Raw genomic sequence first — 10,740 nt, forward strand, 5'->3', positions numbered from 1 at the left:
GACGAGACACATTGAAGAAGGTCGAGCAGTGGATGTGGTGTATATGGACTTCAGTAAGGCATTTGATAAGGTTCCCCATGGTAGGCTCATTCAGAAGGTTAGGGGGCATGGGATATAGGGAAATTTGGCTGTCTGGATACAGAATTGGCTGGCCGAAAGAAGACAGCGAGTGGTAACGGATGGAAAGTATTCCACCTGGCGCTCGGTGACCAGTGGTGTGCCGCAGGTATCTGTTCTGGGACCTCTGCTCTTTGTGGTTTTTATAAATGACTTGGATGAGGAAGTGGAAGGGTGGGTGAGTAAGTTTGCTGATGACACGAAGGTTGGTGGAGTTGTAGATAGTGTAGAGGGCTGTTGCAGGTTACAACAAGACATTGACAGGATCGGAGCTGGGCTGAGAAGTGGCAGATGGAGTTCAACCTAGATAAATGTGAAGTGATTCATTTTGGAAGGTCAAATTTGAATGCTGAATACAGGGTTAAAGGCAGGATTCTTGGAAGTGTAGAGGAACAGAGGGATCTTGGGGTCCATGTACATAGATCCCTCAAAGTTGCCACCCAGGTTGATAGGGTTGTTAAGGTGCATGGTGTGTTGGCTTTCGTTAACAGGGGGATTGAGTTTAAGAGCCGCGAGGTTTTGTTGCAGCTTTATAAAACCCTGGTTAGACCACACTTGGAATATTGTGTCCAGTTCTGGTCGCCTCATTATAGGATGTGGCTGCTTTGGAGAGTGTGCAGAGTGATGCACTATCAATTATGACAAGAGAGAGTAGAGTGTAATCGAGGCTTTATTACGCAGAGATATGTAGCCTCCCGCAGCTGCTGCTGAAATGGCTGCAGCTCGGAGAGCCCACACATTTATACTCCGCCTACTGGGCGGAGCCAGCAGGCAGGGATCAACCCCCATACCTGTAGTACAGGGGCCTTACCGTAATACACCTCACATGCGGTACATACAATACAACAGTAGTGACTACCACATTCACCCCCTGTTAAAAAAGAGTCCGGCGGGGGTGGTGGAAGGCTATTTACATATAGGCGTTTAGCATTTTAGGAAAAGTTTATAAATTCAGACGATCGGGCGCCTTGATCCGTCGTTGCGAGCGTCGCAGTCTCGGTGGTGATTCGGTTCGGTCGCCGGTGACTCCGGGAGTGTGTCGACCTCATCTTAATCCCCGGGTGAGACCAAAGGGAGGACGGATCTTCCTGGAGCAGGGGCTGTGGTGCGGTGCACAGAGGGAAGGGAGGGTGGTGCCGGGGCAGCAGGGGGGTGGGGGGTGGGGGTGGAGACCCTGCTGGCACCAGGTCCCTTAGGGAGACTGTGTCTTGGCGGCCGTCGGGGTACGCTACGTAGGCGTACTGCGGGTTCACGTGAAGTAGCTGTACCCTCTCAACCAACGGGTCGGCCTTGTGGAGCCGCACGTGCTTGCGGAGGAGAACTGGTCCTGGAGCTGCCAGCCACGTTGGGAGCGAAACCCCGGAGGTGGACCTCCTGGAGAAGGCAAAGAGACGTTCATGGGGAGTTTCGTTAGTCGCAGTGCAAAGGAGCGACCGAATGGTGTGGAAGGCATCAGACAGGACCTCCTGCCAGCGGGAGGCTGGGAGGTTTCTGGACTGTAGGGCCAGCTGGACGGCCTTCTTGACCATCCCATTCTCCCGCTCCACCTGCCCGTTTCCCCGGGGGTTGTAGCTGGTCGTCCTGCTCGAGGCAATGCCCTTGCTGAGCAGGTACTGACGCAGCTCCTCGCTCATAAATGTCGCTGTGGACGTAGGCGGGGAAACTGAACAGAGCGAAGATGGTGTTGAGGGCTTTGACGACGGTGGCAGACGTCATATCGGGGCATGGGACAGCGAAGGGGAATCTGGAATATTCGTCGACAACGCTAAGAAAGTACGTGTTTCGGTCGGTGGAGGGGAGGGGCCCTTTGAAATCCACGCTGAGGCATTCAAAAGGCAGGAGGCCTTCACTAGGTGCGCTCGGTCTGGCCGGCAGAAGTGTGGTTTGCACTCCGCGCAGACCTGGCAGTCTCTGGTGATAGCCCTGACTTCCTCGATGCAGTAGGGCAGATTGCGGGCCTTTATGTGGTGACTACCACACAGAGCAGATTTACCAGGATGCTGCCTAGACTGGTGGGCATGTCTTATGAAGAAAGGTTGAGTGAGCTAGGGTTTTTCTCAGTGGAGTGATGAAAGAAGAGAGGTGACTTGATAGAGGTGTACAAGGTGATGAGAGGTATGGATTAGAGTGGATAGCCAGAGACTTTTGCCCAGGCGGAAATGGCTGTCACGAGGGGACATAATTTTAAGGTGATTGGAGGAAGGTATAGGGGAGATGTCAGAGGTAGGTTCTTTACACAGAGAGTGGTGGGTGTGTGGAATGCACTGCCAGCAGAGGTGGTGGAGTCAGAGTCATTAGGGGCATTTAAGTAACTCTTGGACAGGCACATGGACAGCAGTAAATTGAAGGGGTGTAGGTTAGGTTGACCTTAGATTAGGATAAACGTGGTGCCATGGTAGCTCATGCTGCATTCTTGAGAAATCACCTCAACAACGGTTTCCAAAGTGGGAAACCTGTTCGAGGGAGATGGAACCAGGGGACTCCTGCATTACCTGCCTAGTGGTTTTGCTGTCTGGTGGATACCATTCCCTTTCTGCCTGTGCACTTTACCTGCTGTGTGACATCACTGTACTTTCCATCCACGAAGATCTCATCCTTGTGGACGCTCCACAATGACTCAGTAGCAGTTCCAGCTCTGAAATGCAGATTTTGAGTTGAGAAAATGTTAGAAGCTATTAATAAATATATTACAGAAAAAAATCAAGGCGAGCAGGCAGAGTTTTGCAAGAGGGAAATGAGGTCTAACCAAATTATTGGAGTTCTTCAAAGAAGTAACATGTGCTGTGGATAATAGAAGTACTGTACTTAGATTTCCAGAGGACATTTGATAAGGTGCCACATAAAAGGTTATGGCAGAAAATAGGGGGTAACATATTGGCAGTGATAAAATATTGGCTAGCTAACAGAAAATATAGAATACTAATGTAACAAGGGGTGTATCTCAGGAATCACTGCTGGGACTTCAATCTTTTACAATTTATACAAATGACTTGAATGAAGGGACCAAAGGTATAGTTGCTAAATATGTGATGATGCAAAGATAGTTACGAAAGTAAGATGTGAAAAGGAAATAAGGATGCTACAAAATAGATATTGACAGGTTAAGTGAGTGGGCAAAGATCTGGCAAATGGAGTATAATGTGGGAAAATGCAAAATTGTCCATTCCAGCAGAAAAAATAAGCATATTATCTAAATGGTGAGATATTGCTTAAAAATAAGAGGTTGCCCATTTAAGATAGAGTCTTTGGACCTCTCTTCCTCAGGAGATAGTGGAAGCAGAGTCTTTGAACATTTTTAAAGCAGAGGTAGATGGATTCTTGATAAGCAAGGGGGTGAAAAGTCATCATAGGTAGTCAAGAATGTGGAGTTGAGGTTACGATCAGATCAGCCATAATCTTAATGAATGGTGGAGCAGGCTCAAAGGGAGATTTTATTGAACTTACAGGATACTGCGAGGCCTGGATAGAGTGGACGTGGAGAGGATGTTTCCACTTGTAGGAAAAACTAGAACCAGAGGACACCATCTCAGACTAAAACTGAGATGGTAAGGAATTTCTTCAGCCAGATGGCGATGAATCTGTGGAACTCTTTACCGCAGAATGTTGGGGAGGCCAAATCACTGAGTTTCTTTAAGACAGAGATAGATAGGTTCTTGATTAATAAGGGGATCAGGGGTTATGGGGAGAAGGCAGGAGAATGGGGATGAGAAAATATCAGCCATGATTGAATGGCGGAGCAGACTCGATGGTCCGAGTGGCCTAATTCTGCTCCAATGTCTTATGGTCTTTTGAATAGCCGACTCCTGCTTCTAATTCATATGTTCATATGGATAAACTTGCTGAATCTTTAGCAACAGTGGAGAAATCAGGGAGGTAGTAATGTGATAGAACTGGATGTTATCAGCACACGTGAAAACTAATGTTGTGCCTTTTGACGATATTGCCGAAGGGAAGTGTATAGATGCGTGATGGGGTGGAGTGAGTGAGGATAGATCCTTGGAGTACACCAATGGTAACAATGTGAGAGCAGAAAGAGAAGTCAAATAATTCCGGGATACAATTAATTAGATAAGAATGGAATCAGGCAAGAACATGCCATCCACCTGAATGACATTAGATAGATAGGTAGATCATCTGATCCTCTGAAGGGTAGGTCCTCTGATCATCTTGTATGCCTCAATTAAGTCACCTCTTAACCTTCTTCTCTCTAGCAAAAACAGCCTCAAGTCCCTCAGCCTTTCCTCATAAGATCTTCCCTCCATACCAGGCAACATTCTGGTAAATCTCCTCTGCACCCTTCCCAATGCTTCCACATCCTTCCTATAATGCGGCGACCAGAATTGCACGCAATACTCCAAATACGGCCGCACCAGAGTTTTGTACAGCTGTAGCATGACCTCATGGCTCCGAAACTCAATCCCTCTACCAATAAAAGCTAACACACCGTAAGCCTTCTTAACAACCCTTTCAACCTGGTGGCAACTTTCAGGGATCTATGTACATGGACACCAAGATCTCTCTGCTCATCCACACTGCCAGAATCTTACCATTAACCCAGTACTCTGTCTTCCTGTTATTCCTTCCAAAATGAATCACCTCACACTTTTCTGCATTAAACTCCATTTGCCACCTCTCAGCCCAGCGCTGCAGCTTATCTATGTCCCTCTGTAACTTGTAACATCCTTCCGCACTGTCCACAACTCCACCGACTTTAGTGTCATCTGCAAATTTACTCACCCACCCTTCTACTCCCTCCTCCAGGTCATTTATAAAAATGACAAACAGCAGTAGCCCCAAAACAGATCCTTGTGGTACACCACTAGTAACTGGACTCCAGTCTGAATATTTCCCATCAACCACCACCCTTTGACTTCTTCCAGCTAGCCAATTTCTGATCCAAACTGCTAAATCACCCTGAATCCCATGCCTCCGTATTTTCTGCAGTAGCCTACCGTGGGAAACCTTATCAAATGCTTTACTGAAATCCATATACACACATCAACTGCTTTACCCTCATCCACGTGTTTGGTCACCTTCTCAAAGAACTCAATAAGGTTTGTGAGGCACGACCTACCCTTCACAAAACCGTGTTGACTATCTCTAATAAAATTATTCCTTTCCAGATGATTATACATCCTAACTCTTATAAACCTTTCCAAGACTTTCCTCACAACAGAAGTAAGGCTCACTGGTCTACAGTTACCGGGGTTGTCTCTACTCCCCTTCTTGAACAAGGTGACAACATTTGCTATCCTCCAGTCTTCTGGCACTATTCCTGTAGACAAAGATGACTTAAAGATCAAAGCCAAAGGCTCAGCAATCTCCTCCCTAGCTTCCCAGAGAATCCTAGGATAAATCCCATCCGGCCCAGGGGACTTATCTATTTTCACACTTTCCAGAATTGCTAACACCTCCTCCTTATGAACCTCAAGCCCTTCTAGTCTAGTAGTCTGAATCTCAGTATTCTCCTCGACAAAATTGTCTTTTTCCTGTGTGAATACCGATGAAAAATATTCATTTAACACCTCTCCCATCTCCTCGGACTCCACGCACAACTTCCCACTACTGTCCTTGACTGGCCCTACTCTTACCCTAGTCATTCTTTTATTCCTGACATATCTATAGAAAGCTTTAGGGTTATCCTTGATCCTACCTGCCAAAGACTTCTCATGTCCCCTCCTGGCTCTTCTTAGCTCTCTCTTTAAGTCCTTCCTAGCTAACTTGTAACTCTCGAGCACCCTAACTGAACCTTCATGTCTCATCTTTACATAAGCCTCCTTCTTCCTCTTGACAAGTGTTTCGACTGCTTTAGTAAACCACGGTTCCCTCGCTCAACCACTTCCTCCCTGCCTGACAGGTACATACTTATCAAGGACACACAGTAGCTGTTCCTTGACAAGCTCCACATTTCCATTGTGCCAATCCCCTGCAGTTTTCCTCTCCATCCGATGCATCCCAAGTCTTGCCTCATCGCATCATAATTGCCTTTCCCCCAGATATAACTCTTGCCCTGCGGTATATACCTATCCCTTCCATCACTAAAGTAAATGTAATAAAATTGTGGTCACCATCACCAAAGTGCTCACCTACCTCCAAATCTAACATAACACCTGTCCTGGTTCATTACCCAGTACCCAAGCCAATATGGCCTCGCCTCTCGTTGGCCTATCTTCATACTGTGTCAGGAAACCCTCCTGTACACATTGGACAAAAACGGACCGATCTAAAGTACTCGAACTATAGTGTTTCCAGTCAATATTTGGAAAATTAAAGTCCCCCATAACAACTGCCCTGTTGCTTTCGCTCCTATCCAGAATCATCTTTGCAATCCTTTCCTCTACATCTCTGGAACTTTTCAGAGGCCTATAGAAAACCCTCTCCTTTCCTGTTTCTAACCTCAGCCCATACTACCTCAATAGACGAGTCCTCATCAAACGTCCTTTCTGCCACTGTAATACTGTCCTTGACGAACAATGCCACCCATCCCACTCTTTTACCACCTTCCCTGAGCTTACTGAAATATCTAAACCCCAGCAGTTCAAGAAGACAGCACATCAAAACTTTCTCAAGGGCAATTTAGGAATGAATAATAACTGCTGGCCTAGCTAGGGATGCCCACGCTCCATGAACATGCATTGAACAAATTCCGTCGGATAGCGCAACAGCATTAACTTTTTAATGGAATTGTGTTGATCAAGAAAAACTCAAAAGAGGTATTAGCACTGGGACATATTCTATTTTTAATGCCTAGCAGCAACAGTGGGATTAGATCTATCAAAAAATATCTCCTCAAAAAATATCTCAGCTCAATTTCAGAAAAGCACCAATAAGAGACATTTTTACATCAGTTATTCCATGTCACATTGGGTAAGAGTGCCAAGTGAGAGAAAGTTTAGCTATACAGCCATGTCAACTTAAAAACAGCATTGAAGCCACCTGAACTCATTTAACAAAGGGCCCTTCAGGGTTTTATAAATTTTAACCATGTTCAGACAGCAGTACCTGGAATTTCCTGTAGGGGTGTTCCAATGAAAAACTGAAGAAACCTCCATTTACACTATTCCTCAATTTCCATCATATGTAAGGAAGGACATGGAGTTAACACTGACAGAATTTCTGTGCCCCAATGTCCAACCCAATGTATCAAAGTCCCCTCTCAAAGACACTTGGATTGGATTGGATTTGTTTATTGTCACGTGTACCGAAGTACAGTGAAAAGTATTTTCCTGCATGCAGCTCAAATAGATCATTTAGTAGATGAAAAGAAAATACGTAATAGGGCAACACAAGGTACAAAATGTAAATACATTGACACAGGCATCGGGTGAAGCAAACAGGAGTGCAGTATTAATCAGATCAGTCCATAAGAAGGTCGTTTAGGAGTTTGGTAACAGCGGGGAAGAAGCTGTTTTTGAATCTGTTGGTGCGTGTTCTCAAACTTTTTTTATCTCCTGCCGATGGAAGAAATTGGAAGAGTGAGTAAGCCGGGTGGGAGGGGTCTTTGATTATGCTGCCTGCTTTCCCAAGGCAGCGGGAGGCGTAGACAGAGTCAATGGATGGGAGGCGGGTTTGTGTGATGGACTGGGCTGTGTTCACAACTCTCTGTAGGTTTTTATGGTCTTGGACCGAGCAGTTGCCATACCAGGCTGTGATGCAGCCAGATAGGATGCTTTCTATGGTGCACCTGTAAAAGTTGGTAAGAGTCAATGTGGACATGCCAAATTCCCTTAGTTTCCTGAGGAAGTATAGGCGATGTTGTGCTTTTTTGGTCGTAGCGTTGACGTGGGTGGACCAGGACAGATTGTTGGTGATGTGCTGTCAACCATCTCCACCTCGGCCCCGTTGATGCAGACAGGGGTGTGAATGATATTTTGCTTCCTGAAGTTACTGACCTGTTTTGCTGGCATTGAAGAATTGTTGTCTCCACTAGGTTCTCTATATCCCTCCTGTATTCTGACTCATGACACGTGAGTCTCACTCTTGACACGCGATTGAACACGTGCTCTAAAAAATGAAAATATTGTTGTGGAACGTTTCTAACTGTCGCTTGTCCAATCCATTGCAATAACAAAAATTGGCTTTATTGTGTGAACACAGTAAGAAGTCTTACAACACCAGGTTTAAGTTCAACAGGTTTGTTTCGATATAACTAGCTTTCAGAGCGCTGCTCACCTGAGGAAGGAGCAGCGCTCCAAAAGCTTTATATTGAAACAAACCTGTTGGACTTTAACCTGGTGTTGTAAGACTTCTTACTGTGCTCACCCCAGTCCAACGCCGGCATCTCCATATCATGGCTTTTATTGTGTGAAGTTCTGCCTCTGGTTGGGAAAAGTTAATTGAGGTGGTATTTGCAGCGCAACTGCTCCACCTTGTGCCAATTCACAGCAGATACAGGCAGCAAAACTGACACATCTGAGCATGCAAAACTTCCCCAAAGTTCCCTTTCCAATCTTCTCCCGACAGATAATACTTTCATCCAATATCAATACATTTTCCAACTGGGGACATGAGTATCAATCAGAGTATAAACCGATTCATTCTCTCCCTGGGGATTTTGAAGCAATTGTAGAGTTCTGAAATAGTCTTGCCTCAAATAACATTAGCTAACTGAACACAGAGATTGAATTTAGCGAATCAGTCCAAGAAGATTCCAAGTTCTACACGAGTAAAAGCATCTCCAAATGTACCACAAAATATAAAGATATTCTACGTCTCTGATTATGAAAACTCCAAATGCTCCTGGCTTATCATAAATCACAAGAAACTTAGCCAGGGTTACTGACATTTTGTCAAGAGTTACAATCACAGGCAGAACCAGAGGTGGGGAGGAGAAATTATGTGATATGTTTCTCACCATTTTTTTTATCATTTCACTTCAGTACAGAATGATCTCCCACTCTCAAATCACTCCTCCCAGCAACTCCTTCCATGTGTTTACACCTTTGGGTCACAATCCGAGCTCTAACCAAATTTGGGAATGAATTGACAGGACAGACTTTCTTATGATTGACTGGAATAAAAGTGCAAACACAGCATAGGATCCTTGTCCTGTTAATATTTTAGAGTGAGACTGACCACGGTTAGAGACCAAGAAGAAAGAAGTGAAGTTGAGTAGTGCCAGGAAGTGAACTACAAACTGACCCTAAAGTATGATGCCTACAGTTAAGCTTGGGAGCAGCAAATTCATAAGTCAGATTGAAGGAACTGTGCTCCTTCAATCGGGTCTATTACATTCGCTGCTCCCAATACTGTCTACTCTACATTCATAGAATCACTACAGTGCATAAGTTGGCCATGCAGCCCATCAAATCTACACCAACCCTCTGAAAGAGCAACCTACCTAGGCCCACTCTCCACCTCTTCCGGACTTAACATTGAGTTCAACAACTTCAGACTGTGAACTCTCTCCTCCACCTTCACTTCATTTTTACTTCTATCAATTTATTTTCATTTCTTCCATCGATTCGTTTCTCCCTCACCATTGTCCCGCTCCCCCATCCCTATTGAGCCATCTTTTCATTGTTCCTAGTTGTCTGTTGATGCACTGTTTACCTTTGTTCTGCCATTAAACATTCTGATCTCTTAATGGGCAACTATCAGCACCCTTCCTAGCCTTGATCGCCACTATTTACATTCCCATTGTCTTTCTTTGTCCATGTCATCTTTGTCAATCTCCACCCATCATGGCCCTCGATCCAGCCCTCTGCTCCACAACACACCTCTTCCCCCCTCCCTCCCAACACACAACAGTATAAATCTGATCCTATTTCCAGTTCTCTCTAGCTTCTTTAGCTTTGACAAAGAATCATCCCTACTGGAAATATTAGCTCACTTCTCTCTCCATAGATGCTGTCAGATCTGCTGAGATTGCCCAGTATTTTCTGTTTTTATTTGGTCCTTACCACTTTAATCCCAGATAACCGCCTGTCCACTTTTCACATCTATTCCTTAGTACTGTAGGTCCCAGGTGAAAAGACCAGTATCTCACCCCTGTCCTCCGTCTCATGAATATTTCAGAGATCCAATCGCCCTTTGGCCACAGACCTATATCTCCCACTTCTGAACACTTCGATTTTGCAATTCTTATTTTTGTTTTCAAATCTCCCAATTGCCTCGACCCTATCTCTGTCAACGTTGCAAGCCCCACAATCCTCCAAAAATATCTGCACACCTCTAATTCCAGGATATGAACCATATCTGATTTCAATCGCATCACCATTGATGGCCATGTCTTCAGCTGTCTAGGTGTGAAGCACTTCCTAAACCTCTCCACCTCTTTCATCCTTTAAGATGCTACTTAAGTTGAGCTGGTTTAGCTCAGTGGACTAGACAGCTGGTTTGTAATGCAGAACATAAGACCTGCAGCGCGGGTTCAATTCCTGTACCGGCTTACCCGAACAGGTGCCGGAATGTGGTGACTGGGGGCTTTTCACAGTAACTTCATACTTGTGACAATAAAAGATTATTATTATTAAAACTTAACTCTTTGCCCAAACATTTAGTCATCTGCCCTAATAGAAATATAGAAGATAGGAGCAGGGGAAGGCCATTTGGCCCTTCGAGCCTGCTCCGCCATTCGTCACAATCACTGATCGTCCAAATCAATAGGCTAATCCTGTTTTC

The 10,740-nt window shown here is 45.2% G+C and overlaps 1 long non-coding RNA gene across 1 annotated transcript in view; it reads right to left on the reverse strand.

The window, feature by feature from the left end:
• Positions 1–769: 769 nt before the first annotated feature.
• Positions 770–10,740, reverse strand: part of LOC140428629 (uncharacterized) — a 50,289-nt gene continuing 40,318 nt past the window's right edge. Inside the window, exons 2-4 of the long non-coding RNA XR_011948823.1 lie at positions 8,010–8,121; positions 2,668–2,752; positions 770–1,491 (exon numbers count right to left, since the gene is read on the reverse strand). This is a non-coding gene — a long non-coding RNA (uncharacterized lncRNA). The remainder of the gene's footprint in view (positions 1,492–2,667; positions 2,753–8,009; positions 8,122–10,740) is intronic.

Source organism: Scyliorhinus torazame, chromosome 8 (genome assembly GCF_047496885.1).
Source record: "Scyliorhinus torazame isolate Kashiwa2021f chromosome 8, sScyTor2.1, whole genome shotgun sequence".
Lineage (NCBI taxonomy): Eukaryota > Metazoa > Chordata > Chondrichthyes > Carcharhiniformes > Scyliorhinidae > Scyliorhinus > Scyliorhinus torazame.